At 40.7% G+C, this 19,947-nt stretch overlaps 1 pseudogene; it reads right to left on the bottom strand.

Annotated features, from left to right (window-relative positions):
- Positions 1 to 8,747: 8,747 nt before the first annotated feature.
- On the bottom strand, positions 8,748 to 9,131 carry LOC143394746 (T-complex protein 1 subunit alpha pseudogene; annotated as a pseudogene).
- Between the last annotated feature and the right edge of the window lie 10,816 nt (positions 9,132 to 19,947).

The raw sequence follows: 19,947 nt of genomic DNA, 5'->3' as shown, positions 1-19,947 counted from the left end.
CTATTTCTAATTCTGATGATTTCTCTTGTCAATTTCTTGACACATAATTTATATAGAATAGCCTACATCCTTTATAAGTTAGTAGTTAGTAAATTTTGACAAATTTATATAGACATGTACCTACCTGCTACAGTCAAGATATGGAACATTTCCATTGTCCCAGAAGTATCTTGTGTTATGTTGTAGTCAATCTCCAAACCCTTGTCTCAGGTGACCAAAATCCTTAGCCATATATATATATATATTAATACCAGGGATTGAACCCAGAGGCACTAACTACTGAGCTGCATCCCCAGCCCTTTTTATTTTTTATTTTGAGACAGGGTTTCACTAAGTTATTCAGGCCCTCACTAAATTGCTGAGGCTGGCTTTGAACTCACGATCATCCTGCCTCAGCCTCCCATGTCGCTGGGATTTGGGGCATGCACCACAGCACCTGGCCCTCAGCCATAACTCTTGATATACATGCAGGGACCCACATCAGTGAGGCTGTGGTCTTCACATGAACTCCCGCCCTCCCTCACCCCACTGGCTAGAGGTCCCTCTGATGCTTCTGCAGGGTTTTATGTTCAGTAGGAGTAGAAGCCCTGTACACCAGGCTGGGATTGTAGTTCAGTGGTAGGGTGCTTGCTTAGCACGTGTGAGGTTCAAGCCTCAGCACCATAAAATAAAGGAATGCTGTCCGTCTATAAGTACAAAAAAAAAAAAAAAAAAGAAGAAGAAGAAGAAGAAGCCCTGTGCACCCAGGCCTAGATACCTACTTTCACCACCCATCTCTGGATCTGTTTTCCTTTGAGCAAGAACTGCTGTAGGCATGTTGCCTAAAATTCTCAAAGAGCTAATTTTTGTTCAGACAGGTAAAAGGCTGTCCGGGTAAGAGTAAGGTAGGTAAAATGTACAGGCCTTGAAGGCACATGAGGAGGAGGTTGTCCATGGTTGTGGAAGTGGCAGGATGTTCTTGACTGTGCCTAGCACATTAGACAATGGAAACACTGCAAGTCTGGTGGGAGAGTTTGGGCTCAATATGATGGGCAGGTTGGAACTTGTGTGTATTCTTGATTGTGAGTGTGCATGTGTTAGAAGATGAGTAATAAAGGAGGAGCTAGAGTTGTGAATGAAGACATGGAAAGCCCCTGGAGAGGAAGTCCTAGAGAGGGATCAGGAGAGACAGCAAAGTGGGAATGGAGAAGAGAATGCAAATAGAAACATGAGTCTGTGATGTATCAAATGGGAAAACCAAAAGCTGGCCTGAGGCTAAGTGCGTAATGGTGGCAAGGATAGGGCTGTGGTTCCAGAAATTTCGAACGCTCTCAAATCTCAGTGTGTTGCCTCTTGGCTCCGGATGCTTCTTCTTACAGGTGCCTTGTGAACAGTGGGTTGCTCTAAGTAACCCTCCTTTATGTTGAGGGTGGTGGAGATTGCTGCTGGAGGGAGAGACTCTCCTGCCATTTGAGAGGGCTGGGGACTAGGTGCAGGGAGAGAACATCTAGGGGAAGCCATCCAGATTGCAAGCCCATGTGCGGTCTTTGCAGCCTAAGCCTGGTAATCATTTTTCTACAAGCCTCTTCAGGGGTATATCAGAGTCCTCACCCAGCACTCTGTGGGCCTGCCCCAATAGAGCTCAGATTCCCACTGCACATGCATGCCACCTGTGCCACTAGCTTCTGATCACCTGCTCCCTTGTCTAAACTCCAGAGCACGGCCTATTGCTTTCCCAGAAACTCCAGATCAGCTGTGGCCTGAACAGTGGGTTAAACCTACCTGCTCCATCTGAATCCTATCCAATAGTCTTTCCTTGAGTACAATTTCTCAGCTCAGGTTTCCATATGAAGTTTCTTTTTTAAAAATTGTTTTTTAAAAAATAAATGACAGCGGAATGCATTACAATTCTTATTGCACATATACAGCACAATTTTTCAAATCTCTGGTTGTATATAAAGTATGTTGACACCACTTTGTGTCTTCATACATGTACTTTGGATAATGATGTCTCACACATTCCACCATCCTTGCTAATCCCCTGCCCCTTCCTTTTCCCTTCCACCCCTCTGCCCTATCTAGAATTCATCTATTCCTCCCATGCTCCCCCTCCCTAACCCACTATGAATCAACCTCCTTATATCAGAGAAAACATTTGGCATTTGGTTTTTTGGGATTGGCTAGATTCACATAGCATTATCTTCTACAATGCCATCCATTTACCTGCAAATGCCATGGTTTTATTTCCATATGAAGTTTCTTTATATCTTATGGTTATTCTTATGATACGGTCCATAATTCTTTATATTGAATTTCCCCTATATATTAAACTCCCTCTGGGAATGGACCCAGACTGGCTTCTATTATTGTGTTTGAGAAGCCTGCTCCTGCCTAATTACTAATCTGTTGTAGGCAACTTATCTCTCCTTCCTGAGGGCTTTTAATATTTTTCTTTATTTTCTGTGTTCTGCAGTTAAACTGCAATTTTTACAGCATGAATTGATTTTGTCCTCCAGATTTGTTGCAATTCCTGAATAATAGCTTATAATAATGATAGCTAAGACTTTTGGGTATTAGCTTCAGATCAGGCACTATTATAAATACTTGACAATGTTAATTCATTTCATATTCACAATACTATCATCATCTTCATTCTTATTTAAAAAAAAATTTTGTAGCTGTAGATGGACAGAATTCCTTTATTTTATTTGTTTATTTTTATGTGGTGCCAAGGATTGAACCCAGTGCCTCACACATGCTAGGAAAACAGTCAGCCACTGAGCTACAGCCCCATATCTCATTATCTTCATTCTTTAGGCAATTTAAATGTCTCGTTCATGCCACACATCTGAACCTAGGCTTTTCCCAGGCTGTGTTAGTCAACTTTATATCACTGTGACAAAATATCTGAGATAGCCAGGCACAATGGTGTACTCCTGTAATCCAGAGGCTTCGGAGGCTGAGTTCAAAGCCAGCCTCAGAAAAAGTGAGGCACTAAGCAATTCAGTGAGACCCTGAATAAAATACAAAATAAGGCTGGGGATGGGGCTCAGTGATCAAATGCCCCGGAGTTCAGTCCCTGGTACCCCCCCACCCCCCCATCCCCCCCAAAAAACTCTGAGATAAACAACTTAAAAGGAGGAAAGATTTATTTTGGCTTACAGTTTCAGAGCTTCCGTTCATGATCACTTGGTTCTATTGTTTGGGCCTGTGAGGCAGAACACTGTAGCAAAAGACATGATGCAAGAAAGCTGCTTACCTTGTGGTGGCCAGGAAGAAGTGGGAGGGGGGCAGGGCACTTTTATATAAAGTCCCTCTCCCCAAGCCCATTATGATATGAATCCATCAATGAATCAACCCATTGATGAGGTCAGAGCCCTTGTGATCTAATTGCCCCAAAGCCTTACCTATGAACACTGCTACACTGGGAACCAAGACTTTTGGGAGGACATTTAAGCTTCAAACCATACCTGGCTCCCCATGTATTTCTTTTCTGCTTAAGCCAGTTTGACTTTTGCTACTTGCAAAAGTCCTGACTAATCCATTGGGTAATGGGATAAATATTGCTGCTACTTATGAAATAAGTCTAGGAAGGATAAAGTATGAGAAATAATAGGCACAACATGGTATTACCTCATTCAGGAACCTGCTGAATGTCTCGATTGATGTCAGGAAGTTTCAAAACCATCTCTAGCACTTGTTATTAGTGTATTCCAAATATTTCCTGTCCCTATGGCCTCTCCTGGAACTGAATGTCTTCCGGAAATGAACTGCCTCTGAGCTGTGTTTTGCAGCAGTGGGTCCTGAAACTCTAGGGTGGCAATGAGTTGTGATGTGAGTTATGATTTATTATTAATGACAAAAGCATCCACATTTTCAAATAATGTTCTTTGAAATTTTAATTTTATTCTGATCAAGGCACCTTTTCTGTGTCTATATATGATACCAGGGATTGAATCCATTAGTGCTCTACCACTGAGCAATATCTCCAGCCCTTTTTGTTTTTAATTTTGAGACAAGGTCTCACTGAGTTGCCCAGACTGTCCTCAAACTTGCGATCCTCCTGCCTCAGCCTCCAGAGTCTCTAGGATTACAGGCATGTGCCAAAATGTCCAGCTGTTCTTATTTTTGAAAAAATCAAATAGTTTTATAATTCTTAAAATGATAAAACATTTGTTCCCTGCCCACACCTATTCACTTAGCAGTAATTGCATTGAACTCTTTTAGTTATTTCTTTAGGTATTTATTTCCATATTTATAAATAACATGCTTATAGTATTATTTCTTAATTATTTCACAGTTCTTGTACCCTATCCTTTCTCTACTACCCAATATTGTTATAATTTTGGTCAATATTTGTTGTTTATGTTATTGTGATTATATAATTGTATTTAATTTATCTATCTATCTATCTATCTATGTATCTATCTATCTATTTTTGTGATGCTTGGAATTGAACCCAGAGCATCATGCTTCCTAGGCAAAAGGTCTACCACAGATTTACATCCCCAGCCCTTTTATTCTTTATTTTATTTATTCAGTAGTTTTTAGTTATATATGACAGCAGAATGTATTTTCACATATCATACATACATGAAGTATAACTTCCCATTTTTGTGATTGTACATGATATGGAGTTACACTGGTCGTATAGTCATATATGAAAATTATTTCAGATTCATTCTATTGTCTTTCCCATTCTCGTCCCCCTTTCCCCCATTCCCTTCCACCCCCTCCCATCTGTATCAGAGAGAACATTCGGCCTTTGTTTTTTGAGGATTGTATTATTTCACTTAGCATGATTGTTTTCAGTGCCATCCATTTACCTGCAATTGCCATAATGTCATGCTTCTTTATGGCTGAGTAATATTCCATAGTATATGTATACCATATTGTCTTTATCCATTCATCTGTTGAAGGGTACCTAGGTTGGCTGCATAGCTTAGCTGTTGTGAATTGGTTGATGAGGCTGAGTCAATGTAGTATGCTGATTATAAGTCCTCTGTGTATACACTGAAAAGTGGGATAGCTGGGTCAAATGGTGGTTCCATTCCAAGTTTTCTGAGGAATTTCTATACTGCTTTCCAGAGTCGTTGCACCAATTTGCAGTTCCAACAGCAATATACAAGTGTACCTTTTCCTCCATATCCTCACAACATTATTGTTACTTGTATTCTTGATAACTGCCATTCTGACTGGAGTGAGATGAAATCTCAGTGTAGTTTCAATTTGCATTTCTCTAATTGCTAGTGATGTTCAACATTTTTTCATATATTTGTTGACCAGTCGTATTTCTTCTTCTTGGAAGTGTCTGTTCAGTTCCTTTGCCCATTTTATTTTAGTTTTTGAATGACTTTTATTTTATTTATTTATATGCAGTGCTGAGAATTGAACCCAGTGCCTCATACATGCCAGGCAAGTATGCTACCGCTGAGCCCCAGCCCCAGCCCCATCCTTTCCCATTTATTGATTGGCTTTTTTGCTGTTAAGTTTTTTGAGTTCTTTATATATCCTGGGGATCCTTTTACTCTTTAGATTTCCTTGAGCTTAATGGTTACTCACTTTTATTTGCTTAGTTTTCTATGTTACTATCACTAATTTGCCCTCAAACTCTCCACCAGCAGTGTAAATTTTCTCTTGACATATCAGGTAATCAGCTTAATTCGTTTTTTCTTCTTCTTTTTTAAAAAAAAAATTTTTAGTGTAGATGGACACAATACCTTTATTTTGTTTATTTATGTTTTTATGTGGTGCTGAGGATAGAACCCACTGCCTCATACATGTTAGACGAGCACTCTACCACTGAGCCACAACCACAGCCCCGGTTTTTTCTTCTTCAACTTCCTTCTCTTTGTTTTTTTTGAACCCAGGGTCGCTTTACCACTTAGCTACATCCACAGTCCTTTTTATTTTTTATTTTGAGACAGAATCTCACTAAGTTGCTTAGAGCCTTACTAAGTTGCTGAAGCTAGCCTCAAACTTGGAATCCTCCTGCCTCTACTTCCCAAGTTGCTGGAATTACAGACCTGTGCCACTGTGCCCTGCCTTCCTTCTTCTTTTGGTATTCCTTTATGTCCCATGATAGACTGCTTTCCGTTTATCCTAGAATTTCCTTCATCATCATCCCGGCTATTGCTTTTATGTTGCATCCTGTTTCCCACATCCTATTCCTTCCTCTTCCATGGCTCATTGTCTTGTTGGGGGGAACACGTCCTTTAGTACCTCACTTTAAAAAATGTACTCTAGGGACCAGCAACAATGACATCACCTGAGAGCTTGTCAGAAATGCCACTCCAGACCCACTGAATCACAATTAACAAGTTCCCTGGGTGATTATAGCACTTTAAAGTTTAGAATACACTGCTCTGGTAACATTTCTGCAATATGCATTCTACTCTTTTTTTTTTTTTTTTTTGGTGGTTCTGGGTATTGAACCTACGGGTGTTCTACTTTTGAGCTACATCCCTAGTCCTTTTTATTATTTTGCAATTCTCCTGCCTCAGCCTCCTGAGTTGCTAGGATTATAGGGTATGCCACCATGCCTGGCTCTACTCTCATTTTTTTTTTTTTTTTTTTTGGTACCAGGGATTGAAATCAGAGGCACTTAACCACTGAGCCACATCTCCAACCCTTTTAAATATTTTATTTAGAGACAGGGTTTCAGTGAGTTGCTTAAGACTTCACTAAGTTGCTGAGGCTGGCTTTGAACTCGAGATCCTGCTGCCTCAGCCTCTTGAGCCACTGGGATTATGGGCATGCGCCACCGTGCCGAGCCTCTATTCTAATTTTTGACTGGGAATAAAACTGGAAATAATTTTCCATCAGAACATTTCTATGTGGTCTTCTAAGCTCCGTTATTGCTGCCTGTAAGTTCAGTCTCATTATGATATTCCAGCCCTTTTTATGTGACCTTTGTCTTTCTGTTATTTTTATTTCCGGGTCTCTGAAATTTCATAATGTGCTTTGGTTTGGGTCTCTTTTTTTTTTGTTTGTTTAGTGTTCTGTGTACTCAGCAAACCCTTTTAACCTGGAGGTTCTTGTGGTTCTGCAATATTTTCTTATATTAGTTCTTCAATAATTTTCTCTAATTGTTTCCTCTATTATCCAGCCCTGTTATTCCTAACAGAAAGACATTGAACTTCCTGACATGCTCCTCTGAGACTTCTTATCTTAAACCTCCCATTTCCATGGGAGGTTTTCATTTTGCTTTTCTGGGGAGATTTTATCACCTTTATCCCTGAATTCTTCTATCAATTTTATTTTCTTCTGCCATCATATCTTTAATATACAAGGACTCTTTATATTCTTAGAACATTCCATTTCATAGCATTTCCCCTTTTTTGCATAAACGCATCATCTTTTTATCCCTGTAAAGATATCAATTATACATTTTTTTTTTGTTTTTTTTTTTTAAGTTTTCTCCTGGCTTCTGCACCTTTCAAGATGCCAGAGTCTTTCTCGGGTTTGAACCACAGCTCAGCTTGCTTTTTAGCTCTCTGCCTCCACCCTGCCCTTGACTGCAGTTTTAACTTTTTTTCTATTGAGCATAAATATTAGATAAAATACAAGATCATATATATATGACTGGATGACTGTTTACATATATTTTTATCTGACTAACCACCATCCCCAATCAAGATTTAGAACATTTTCATCATGAATGAAGTTTCCCTTGTGCCTCCTTCCAGAAAATACCCCCACCCAAAGGTAGCCACAATTTTAACTTTTATTACCATAGATTGATATAGTCCGTTCTACTACTTACAAACATGGAAACAGGCAGTATGTGCTCTTCTGAGTCTGGCCTCTTTCACACCGCATTCCATCTGTAAGGTATGTTTCTCTGACCAGTTTCCTGATGGCCATATTGTGATGGACCCATCCTGGCTCAGCTCCAGCTGGTGATTCTGTGTAGGTTCCTCCCTAATAATTTACAGTCATCTCTTTGAACTGCCACCCTATGCAAATATGGCTCATTGCTCCTGACAGCTAACTGGTGTATGAGTGAATGTGAGTGAGTGAGTGTGTGTGTGTGGTGTGTGTGTGTGTGTGTGTGTGTGTGTGTGTGTGTATGGGTGTGTGAGCCTGGTCTGAATTCTTGGCTCTTTCACAGATGCATCTTTTCACTTGAGCAAGTCTCTTTTGCTAATCCCACTGTTTCTCATTCCCCAGTCCCTTGGATCCCCCAATCATTTTGAGCCTCTCCAAGGTCAGCAGATTTTATATTGGTGAAGAGAAAACTCATTCTGCTCATTCATTATATTGCTCATTCTGACAAAGGGGGGTTGTCTCACTCCTCTACTCCACTTTATGAAGACCAGGAGAAGCTGGGGTATAGGCCATACAGCAGCCTAATTGCAGGTGCCTCACCACTGACAGGTGTCAAGGTGAATGTGATGAGACTGCTGGGTTCAAATGATATTAATACTATTTAATATTCAGAAAAGTATGATCTTAAGACATCAAGTGTTTCAAAGATATTACTTTGAAGCCAAGAGCCAATAATTCCAGCTAGAAAAGATCCCTCTGAATCTATTTGAGCAAGGAAAATGGTAAAGGGCTAGTTGAAGCTGACTTAAAATTTTCAAAATTCAAACTTTCAAGCTTCTAACTTTTTTCTGGGTCCTTCATATCCTAATAATACTACTCCTTATTTAATTATTGATGGCATCTTTTTAAAAAGTTGATAGCATGCTGTACTTTAATGTATAATACTCAAGGTACAGGATATTGCATCTAACATTGTTATAAATAAAAGGGAGATCATATCAGTCATCAAGGGCCCCAGAGTGAAGAGCATCTTCATAATCTCCATGTTTATCATCTTTATTTTCTGGGTATAATTTAATAAGGTCATCAATCCAAAGAATGGTAATTGCAGCTTCTGTTGCAAATTTCAAGCTCTTCACCTTAACTATAGTTGGGTCAAACATTCCAGCTTGCTTATTTTCTTGAGGTTTACCATTGATCAAATCAAGACCAATCCATTTTAGATTTTTACGTTCTGGATTAACTTGAGCCTCATTATGAAAAACTCTTAACTTTGCAACTAGATCTGTGTAGTCTTGGGTAGCATTAACTGCCAGTGTATTAGGAATAACAAGAAGAGATCTTGCAAAGTCTTCAATAGCAAGGTGTTCCCAAGAGCCCATGCTAGTCGCATAGTTTTCAAGGTATATGGAAAAGGGCTGCTTCTACAGCACCCCTACTAGAACCACAGATTTCAACTCCAAAACTCCTTTCTTGTGATCCATGTCCAATATTGATGGCATCTTCATAAAATGTGTTTAATATATTTTTGTAGTGGTTGTAATCTTTTAAGATCTAGCTAGGGTTTTACTTTTTTTGTTTTTAAAGAAAACATTTACTGTCTTCATCTTTAGATTCATCATATACAGAGAACATATTCTCTTCAGGCAATATATTCAAAACTGTCATGTTTATAGTTCAGGTATTCAGAAAGTATTTAACTAGAGTGTACATGATTATTATAATAGAAGAGGATCTTTACATCTTGATAGTGGCCTCAAGATATAAAGATTCTGGGGCTGGGGTTGTAGCTCAGCAGTACAGCACGTGTGAGGCCCTGGGTTTGATTCTCAGCAATACATACAAATGAAATAAATAAACAAAGGTATTGTGTCCATCTACAACTAAGAAAAAATTTTTAAAAAGATGTGAAGATTCTTATTCCATATATATATATATTTTATTGTGATGCTAGAGATTGAACTCAGGGCCTTGCACATGCTAGTCAGGACTGCTACCACTGAGCTACATTCCCAGTCTGGATTTCATATTTTAAATGCTGAAAGAAAGGTTTCTAGGGCCTTATGTTGCAGCAGGCTGGCTGGAACACCTCTGATTTCAGTGCCTTCTTCTCCTAGTATCCTCTGAAGGGCACCCTCTGATGGAGCTGGTCCCCTCCATGCTATTCAAAGCTTCCAGGAGTGGGCCTTTGTGGTCTATTGCATCTATGTTGCTCCTCTGTGCTGTAATGGGCTTCTGAGAGGTGCCTAACTTTTCCCATGCTTTGTGGGAGCCTCTACCTGCCTTGGAGGGCTATGGGGCTCAGCTTTTTGTGAGTAATAGCTGGCAGTAGGATATGGGAGGAGACAGGGGAGTTGTGTCAGCAAACCAGGCCTGTTATACCTGCTCTGTCACAGTAAGCTCATCACTGAAACGACACATTTTTCAGAAAAGAGTTTATGCCCAGGGTGCCAAACACAAGGAGATAGGAGTCTACCTCTCAGAAGGACAGGGTTGAAGGATATTTATGGAATAAATAAGCAGAGTGGTCTGAGGCCTGGGGAAAGGTGATTGGAGGTAAGGGAGTGAAATAGTTGGTTATCCATGCATGTGTAATCAAACTTGATTGCTCTTCATAGGACACATGTTCAGAAAATGAACATGTTAGAGTTTTGGCCCTGCAAGGTCAAAGGTCACCATCTGACACTTGGGCAAGCCCAGATAAAAGATTGTTGATTTCAACTGGCTTACGATAGACAAAAGAGGCTTCAAGTTCTGAAAAAAACAATTTGTCAACTGTTACCATCATAACCCACATGTCAGAGATACTGTCTATAGCATAACTAATGGGAGTATGCCGCTTAGCCATAAGATCTCAAAAACTGGAATGACAGAAAGCAACTGAAGCTAGAAGGTTCTCTCAGGTTTCCTCCTTGGTTTCAGTTGTAGGAGCTGAGAGATGAAGAGAGTATTGGACAGATGGTGGTGAGAGGTCTGGGCAGGGGGAAGGAACGGAAATGGGGAGAGGTTAAAGATAGCTCAAAAGGCAGAATGCAGGCGTCAGATGACCTCTGGAGTAGCATCTCATAACAGTACAAATGATGGTATTCTACCTTTAAACAGCCCAGAATACTGCAAAATGGTGTTAGTGATAATCAGTAAAACATCAACGTATCTTCCAAATCTAAAAGAATGCTTCCTCTGTGATTTTTTTTCCTGGATATCTCATTTAGATTCTTTTCTCTTCCCCCCCGCCACCCTTCCTCCCTCTGTCTTTTTAATAACTTGTGATAATTGTGTAAGGAGATTCTAATAGGTTCAGAAAATGAAAATTTGCTACCTCACCCAAACAAATTTCAGTTTTGGCTTTGGGTAAACTCAGCTTCTTTTAGGAAATACTTATTTCAGAGTTCTTCCCACCCACATCCTTGTAGCCAAAATGGCAGCTAAGCATAGGGCAGAGCCCCAGTGGCCTTGGAGGTGTCAAGGAAAAAACTCAAGAGGAGTAGCATTGGTTCAGGGCACTTAAAATGGAGTCAAGAGGCCATTGTTAATCAGATCTCAGGTCCACAGATGAGCCTTTGCACTGAGCTGCGGACATTCTCTACCCTGTCCTTTCCTGTAAGCTGACTTCTAGAATGAGCCAAACCAGCAGTTTCCTGAAACACTGTTAACCTCTACTGACCTTAGGTTCAACAGACAGAGACTGAGACTATACCCAACTCCATTCTTATAAAACAGCTTAACTTTTGCCAATACTAATTGTAATTCCTGACTAATAAGTGATGTAATTTCCAACCCCCTTGTAGCCAAAAGCTATAAATTCATTTTGTAAAGCCTTAGAGTACTTTTTGTTTGTTTGTTTTTCTTCTTGTGTTTTGTGGTACTGTGGATTGAACCTAGGGATAATTTACCACTGAGCCACATCCCTGGTCCTTTCTTTTTTTTTTTTTTTTTTTTTTTTTTTAATTTTAAGACAGAATTGCTAAATTACCCAGGCTGGGCTTGAACTTGCAAACCTCCTGCCTCAGTCTCCTGAGTCCCTGGAATTATAGGTGTGTAGTGTGTACCACAGTACCCAGCTTAGAGATTTTTTTTGGAACTGGGAATTGAACCCAGGGGCACTTGACCACTGAGCCATATCCCCCAGTCCTTTTAAAATATTTTATTTAGCAACAGGTTCTCCCTGAGTTGCTCAGGGCCTTACTAAGTTGCTGAGCTGGCTTTGAACTCGTGGTCCTCCTGCCTCAGCCTCTGGAGCTGCTGAGATTGTGCTACTGCACCATGCTTGGAGCACATTTTCTGTTTGTTTTTGCTCTAGTTCTTACTGGAGTGTTTTTTTTTTTTTGTTTTTTTTTTTAACTCTTATTTGTTTTAATTAGTTATACATGACAGTAGAATGCACTTGGAGCACATTTTTAAGATTGTCTGTTTTCCCTGATTGAAATTCTAATTAGCCCTAAGTAAATGTCATTTTCTTTGTTCTGAATTATTTTGATTTTATTCTCAGTCAATAAGTGATTGAGTGGGATTATAGTCAGCATCTACTTGGATTCTTTTGGGGTTTCCTTGGCCTGTCCTTTGGGTTCCTGTTTATACCAAAGCTGAAGCCACAGCTGGTGGGATCATTGTTTAACACCCATGCTGTCCAGGTCAGGACAGGACCCTGACTCAGGCTGACCACCCCACAGCTTCTGTCCACCTCATCCCTCTCCATGGCAGCTCCAGGCAGGCCCCTGTGTCTCAGCTCAGCTATTTCTACACTCCCAGAAGGAACTTAGACTCTGTTCCTTCCATACCCCGAGGGGGTCTAGGAAGATTAGGGAGCCAGACCACTGCCCCTGCCCCTACCTAAGCCCCTCCTCAAGCATTTCTTAACAACCGCTGGAGACACTGACACTTGGAACTTGGTGCTTCTCTCCCTGAGGACATGACTTTTCCCAAGAGAGCGCCAAGCCTACATTTATGGGATTTTACCCAAATTATTAATTTATGCATATTACCCCTTCAGGGTTTGAGGTCTGGGCAGGAAGCTAAAACACTTGGATCTTTGACCAGTTGCCTTCTTTCTACTCTTGTCTGGCAGTGTGGGGGCTTTATTTTGGGTGGGCACCTTCCCTAAGGACTCTCTCTTCATAGGGCTCACAATTCAAAGCATTTCTTATGAGAAGTAAAAGGAACATTTTGGAATTTAGAAAATCCTTTCTTCTCCTCTGTCAGGGGCTAGAAGGAAATTCTCCTTCAAAGAATAGCCTGACATTTACAAGAAACAGCCCCCTGGGAGACATCCTGCCTGGGAGACATCCTGCCATCTGTCTTCCTGAAACATCCTGCGGTTATCTCACCTTGTACAGACATCCAGCAACTGCTGATAAGAGAGCTTCCCCATCCCCAGCATATAAATACCCCTGTGTGAACAATAAAAATTTTCAGCTTGATCAGAACTCCTGTCTTGCTGTCATCCCTCATGTCTCTTGTCCCTTCATTCCTCCCCGCCTAGGTTCGCTGCCTTCGTTGATGTGTCCTGCCGTTCGGGATACTCCTCACAACATTCAGCCTTCAAGTCTGCTTCTGGAGAGCTGGCTCTGAGACTTGATGCAGAAGGAAAGCACCTTTCTCTCATCTTCAGGTTTAACAATGGGCGCCACTGGCCAAAGAGGGAAGATGTGCACAGGAGAAGGGGCCAGAACATTGGAAGCACGTTTCTGTATGTATTTGAAATCCTGTTACAGGAGAAAAGATAGCAAACACAGCTGTTGAGGAGTAGTGTGACAAGGAAGGGAAGGCTGGGCTCCTCCATCCCCCATCCTCTGCACTCTCGTTGCCACCCTGTATAGTGCCCAGAAAGAGGGAAGTCTCCTCGGCACTGGTCAGGTCTTGGGTCCTGCCTTCTTGGTATAGGAAGGGAGCAAGCTGGCTGGGGCTAAGTCTTGCAGGTGGCACAGGTGTTATCTCTACCTAAACTCCTAATCTCAAGCAGGTTATTGCCTTTGGGGGCTGTTGGTGTTGGGTGTTTACAGAAAAGCAATTACATTTCAAATGACTCAATGCTGGATGGGGAAAGGAGGGCTAATTTTCATGTGAACTCCAGGCAACAAAGCAGTTAGTCTGAAACTCTAGAAAGGGGTGGGTAGGCTGAAGTGGGGTTTCTCTTGCCAAATCCATGGTTGGGGGAGTTTACCACTGGAGTTTAGGGAAAGACTTTTTCTAATGAGATTAACTGCCTTCCAGAAATAAAAATCATTAGAGCATTTTATTTATATTTTAAAAGTTTAGTTTGAGTGCGTGTTTTGAAAAGTATAAAAGGCTCAATATTTTTAATTTAATTAAATTTATTTATTTATTTAATTACTAGGAATTGAACCCAGAGGTGCTTTACCACTGAGCTACATTCCCAGCTCTTTAAAAAAATTAAAATTTTTTTTAAAATTTTTTTTTAATTAATTTTTATTGTAGGTTGTTCAAAACATTACATAGTTCTTGATATATCATATTTCACACTTTGATTCAAGTGGGATATGAGCTCCCATTTTTACCCCATATACAGATTGCAGAATTTTTTTTTAAAATTTTGAGACAGATTCTCGCTAAGTTGCTTAGGGCCTCACTAAATTGCTGAGGCTGGCTTTAAACTTACAATTCTCCTGTCTTAGCCTCCCAAGTATTTGGAATTATAGGCATGTGCCACTGTACCTGGCTCAATCTATTTTTTTAAATTATGAGCTAGAATAGGTAAGTTACAAATGCAATAAATTTGTATAAATCACACACACAAATTTCCAATGTATGGAAGGTTTATAAAAAGAAAAATCAGAGAAGAAAACTCAACAGGGCAAAGTGGGGGATGAGGAAAGACCCCTGAGATGGGGAAGGCCAGGTGGGGAGAGGCAAAGGAATTCTGAGGGAGGTTAGTTCAGGGACATCAAGAACTCTTTGAGATATGCTCTAGCTTCATAACTTAACCTGAAGTTCACATACCTGCCACACTGCCTCCAAACAAAGGTAATTAACTGAGTAATGTTTGTTTACAGCTCTTCCATGTCTCTTTTCCTTGAAATTCCAGAAGTTTGTTCTGGAGGAAATTTTTGTTCCAGCACTCCTGCTGTGTATCACTGCATGTTCTAAAGCACCGAGAAGCTCTACTGGTTGAGAAACCTGGGGTGGAAGGTGAATTATGGTGGAAGCTTCTTGAAGTGGGGATCAGGCCTGTTTTAACCTCTTAGTTCTCTTTCTGGGACATGATAGATAATGAATAAATATTTGTCAAGTGAATGGGTGGTCTGATGATTGGGTGGTATCCTGTCCCTTGCTGAGAGAGAGAGAATAATTTCCAACAGCCCTAGAATGAGGGGAGGAGGCATGTGATCTTTCCTGTAAGGTCTTGGTCAGTCCTGGACAGGAAATGGTCCTTTCTCACTTGTCAACAGAGTGAATAACCATGTCCTCATGAGGCAAGCACACAGATCTGCTTGTGCCTTGATCTTGACATGATAAATTAGGGCTGAACCCCGAAGTGCATGTCATTCCGGCCTCACATCATATATCTTGTTACCTGTTCCACTTTCTGATTCAGGACTTTTGCCTGGAATGGAGACTCAACAGGGCATGTTGCTCTGTCCCTGCCATCTGCATACTTTCCTACTGCCAGCCAGTGCTATTCTGGGAGAAATGTACAGGGAGGGGAATGACTGAGCCTTTCTTTCCTAGAGTTTAAGTGAGAAAGGGCTGACATCCAAACGAAAGGCTCAGAATTAGATTTCCTCCTTTAGGTGAGACTTGATCCAAGGACTCTCTGGTGCTCCCTCTTGCCTGTTCTGCTTCTAGAGAGAGTTCATATTGCAGGTGATTTAAGAACACTGCCTCTGAGATAGATTTTCAGGTGACATGGGGGCAGTTCTTCAACCAATTCCTGCTTTAGTTTTCTCATTTGAAAAATGAGAATAATACAGGTAACAGCCTCCTAGAGCTTGGAGGATAAATAAAGATGTTCTATTTATAAAGTGCTTTGATTAGTGTACCACAAGGGTTATGTTCTATGGAGCTTCAAGTTTATGCAAGTTGATTCAAAATTAGACACTTAAGTGAATATTTATTTAGAACAATAAAAGGAATCACACAAAAATAAAACTTTTAAAAAACAGAAAAATCACACAAAAAGTTGAATACCATGGTATTTGTATTAATCAACTTCCCTTCATTGTGTGGTTGCATGGCATACTCTTTGACTATCTCTATCTCTCTCTTTCTCTCTCTCTCTCTCTCTCTTTTTTTTTTTTTTTGGTACCAGGGATTGAATGCAGGGTGCTTTACCACTGAGCCATATCCCCAGCCCTTTTTTATTTTTAGAGAGGGTCTCACTAAGTTGCTTAGGGCCTAAGTTGCTTAGGCTGGCTTTGAACCTGTGACCCTCTTGCCTCAGCTTCCTGAGTTGCTGGGATTATGACCTAACTACCTCTTTTTTTTCAACACCAATTTTTAAATATTTTCTTGAGGGCAAATAGATGGCAATCTTTAGTTTGTTTGAAATTTTTAAAAAATTATGGATAGTTAATAAAAGTTATTGAGAACTTCTTTTCATTTCATAAATCTTCATTGATGATATATGCAATTTAAAAATTATTAGCAAATTTGGGAAAACTTCTGATTTATTTATTATGGCTATGTAACAAATCACCTCAAACCTAAATGGCCTAAAACAGTAATCACTCTAATAGGCTCACAGATTCTGTGGGTCACAAATTCAAAATGGGCACAGGTTAAAAGTGAACATTGCTGGGGCTGGAATCATCGTTCATCTGTGTCTGAATCTAGGACAGCTGACTCCAGAGCTGACTCTATGGCCTGGCTTCCTCACCCTGTCTTAAGTAACCAGAGTCCCTTTCATGTCATGGATCCACTTTATGCTTTGAATATAAACCTTGCTGCTTGACCACTGGCAGCTTATTTTAAATCTGAAATTGTTTTCTTTTTTCTTCCTCTTTTCTCTCTTCCCCTCCCCAGTTGTGGGGGAAACAAATTTTCTTCCTGTCCTAAGACAAGTTATCTCCCCTTCCACTCACTGTACACAAGAATAGAGAAACTCCGGACCTGGAAACTGGAACAACAGTTCTTTCAAGGATATAAGTTAAATATTAACTGGATTCACTATAATGATACTTGGAAAACAGTTCTGGTATCCTTCCTTTTAAGGCCCTCTGTTCCTCCTGGCAGTTGGAACAACAGCCTCAGTGACATGAGTCTGTTGCCTTTTTCCTTTTTTAGCAAAACAATAAAACTTTATTTCTCTTTTTTTCTCAAAACTTTGTCCTTGTTGTTGGATTGGCATTGGAGATAAGAACCAAGCTTTTAATTTCACTATAGAAATCTTAGAGTTGGAGGCTCAAGAGCTCCAAGTAGGAGTGCTCTAGGTACAGGGGAGAAAGCTGCATCTCCTTATGACCTGACTTCAGGATCTAACAGTATCACTTTCCTCTCATCCTGTAAGTTATGAGACAATCACAAGTCTACCAGATTCAAGAAAATTGGCTTCTATCTCTTTATGGGGGAGTGGTTCTAGAAGGTTCTAGAAGAGCATGAAAAGTCATTGCTGCAAATGTATTTTTTTAAAAACTGCCATAACCTCTACTAAGTTTCTCTCATCCATGAACTACTGTAGTATTGTTATTGGAGTCCTAGGCCAGAGGACTGACTCTGGAGATCCAACAAATCAGTAATGGCCACTTGCCTCAAAAAACCAAACAGAAAAGGTAATGGTGAAAAGCATAAAAGGAACATTCATCAGTGTAGCTACAGTGAGAAGACAAGGGAAACCATGTCCTTGGCCCAGTCTTTGAGGGGCTGATAAGTTTCAGTTTTTCTTTTTGGCACTGGGAATTGAACCCAGGGGTGCTCTATCACTGAGTTACATCCTTACCCTTTTTGTTTTTATTTTGAGACAGGGTCTCTCTAAGTTGCTCAGGCTGTCCTTGCATTTGCAATCCTTCTGCCTCAGCCTCCCAAATATCTGGAATTCCAGATGTGTGCCACTGCACAGCAACTTTTGAGGTTTTATAGAATGGCGAATGAGAGCAAGGCCTGGGGGTTTGTATAGCTGGAGGCTTTGCACAGCTATCAAAGCAGGTGATCTTGATCAGGTGAGGCCTGGTCCATTATTATCCCTGAATTGGTCAGGCGTGGTCTTGACAGTGATAAGAGTTGTTGCCTGGAGGATGGCTTTGATTTATCACAAGATCTTTATCTATCAGAGCTTGTTCCTAGAATCCAAGAGATGTCAAGTTTTTAAGTCACCCATTGAACATTTGCATGCAAAAGCGAAGGGTCTTATTACAGTGTGTTAGCTACTTGCAGCACAGGAATTAAGATAAGTTCTATTTCTTAAAATTCTCATCAAATAAAGGAAAAGAGTGCAATCGAGGTATGATTGAAAATACTCTTTTCAGTAGAGAATGTCTCTGTGTGTTTTTGTTTGTTTTGGGGAACTAAATATTGAACCCAGGGCCTTGGGTGTGTTAGATAAGCACTCTACTACTGAACTACACCCCTAGGACTCCAATACAATACTACAGTAGTTCATGGATGAGAGAAACTTAATAGAGGTTATGGCAGTTTTTTTAAAAATACAGTTGCAGCAATGACTTTTCATGCTCTTCTAGAACCTTCTAGAACCACTCCCCCATCAAGAGGTAGAAGCCAATTTTCTTGAATCTGGTGGGCTTGTGATTGTCTCATAACTTACAGGACGAGAGGAAAGGGTTTTTTGAGAACTTCTGTTTTGATCAGGTGTCAATAAAAGCTAAATCTTCCAATCATAATTTTTTTTTTTTTGTATCGGGTATTGAATTCAGGGGCACTCATCCACTGAGCCACATCCCCAGTATTTTATTTAGAGATAGGGTTTCACTGAGTTGCTTAGCACCTTGATTTTGCTGAGGCTGGCTTTGAACTCATGATCCTACTGTCTTAATCTCCTGAGCCACTGGGATTACAGGCCTGCGCCACCACGCCCAGCTCCAATCATAATTTTATGTCTGATTGAATCAATTACCCACAGACTGGTTTCTTCCTCTATATATTTCAGACTTTGTTTCTCTTTCTGTACACAATTCTTCTGGCACCAAAAGACATGTCCTCACTAAAGCAGAATCGACTAGGGACTCTGGTCCCAGGCCCCACCTCACCTCAGTCAGCAGGGCTGATATGAGTTTAAGAACCTCCTTTCATCCTGCCCCATTGCTGTTTTCAGAGGAGCTAACTTCCCCTAAGTGTAAACAAGATCCTGTTTTCCAAAAGATTATTTCTCCATCCAAGGATGTGCAGAGACCTCCAGAGTAACCTAAGGAGGGAAAAACCCCTTGTTTAAGACCCCATCCATATTACTTGTTTCTCATGCACCTGATTTAAAACCTGGGAAGGAGCATTTGGTGCACACATAATAACTGCCCCAAATCAGTTAAAGACCAGAAAAAGGGCAAGGCACAGGAATCTACCAATCACTCCTCATTGAGTATAAATCATTCCTAGCATGAAGCCTTCCAAAAATGAACAAAGAACTCAGAAGTGCATATAAGCCCAGATTCCATCTGAGTTCACAGGCTGACATCTTTGTAGTGAAAGTTCCCGCAGCACCTTTGCAGTGTATCTCCTCCCTATAAACTCTTAACTGTGCTTCTCGTTGTCTTGGTGAATTCTTCTCACCACCCATGCACTGGAAATCACCCAGGTCCCACAGCATTTTGGTGTCCCATTAAGGGATCTTTCACTCTCTGGTCTTTCTCTCTTTCTCTTGCTCTTCTTCCTCCCTCTACCTTTTTATTTTTGGGGTTTCAGGTCCCAGAAGACCTCCTCCATTCCCTGCCCTACTTTTCTCAGGTACAAAGACCATATGGGAGCACTGAAAATCCAGGATCCCTGACACCATCTCTGAACTCCAGGTCCAACCAGCCTGTGAGGGATTCTTGCTCCATTGGGCAAGTACATTGTGACTCCTGGCTGATGGGTTCAGGGGTGAGGTTTTTCCCTCTACAAGACACTGAAGGTAGTAGATATCTCCTTCCTTGTTTGATCCCTCTGAACGTGGGGACATTCTAGAGACATAGGTACATCAGAATGTTCTCTCTTGTTGAGAAGTTATTCAGTCTATCCTAGAATTCTAAAAGTGGTTCAAAATTTTGGGTGGTATGGTCAGTTGGTACCAGCTGACTCTCCTCTGGGATATATTCT

The sequence above is a fragment of the Callospermophilus lateralis genome, chromosome 3, assembly GCF_048772815.1.
Source record: "Callospermophilus lateralis isolate mCalLat2 chromosome 3, mCalLat2.hap1, whole genome shotgun sequence".
Classification (NCBI taxonomy): Eukaryota; Metazoa; Chordata; class Mammalia; order Rodentia; family Sciuridae; genus Callospermophilus; species Callospermophilus lateralis.
Note: the sequence above shows the minus strand (reverse complement) of the source record. Positions and strands in the feature narration are given on the sequence as shown.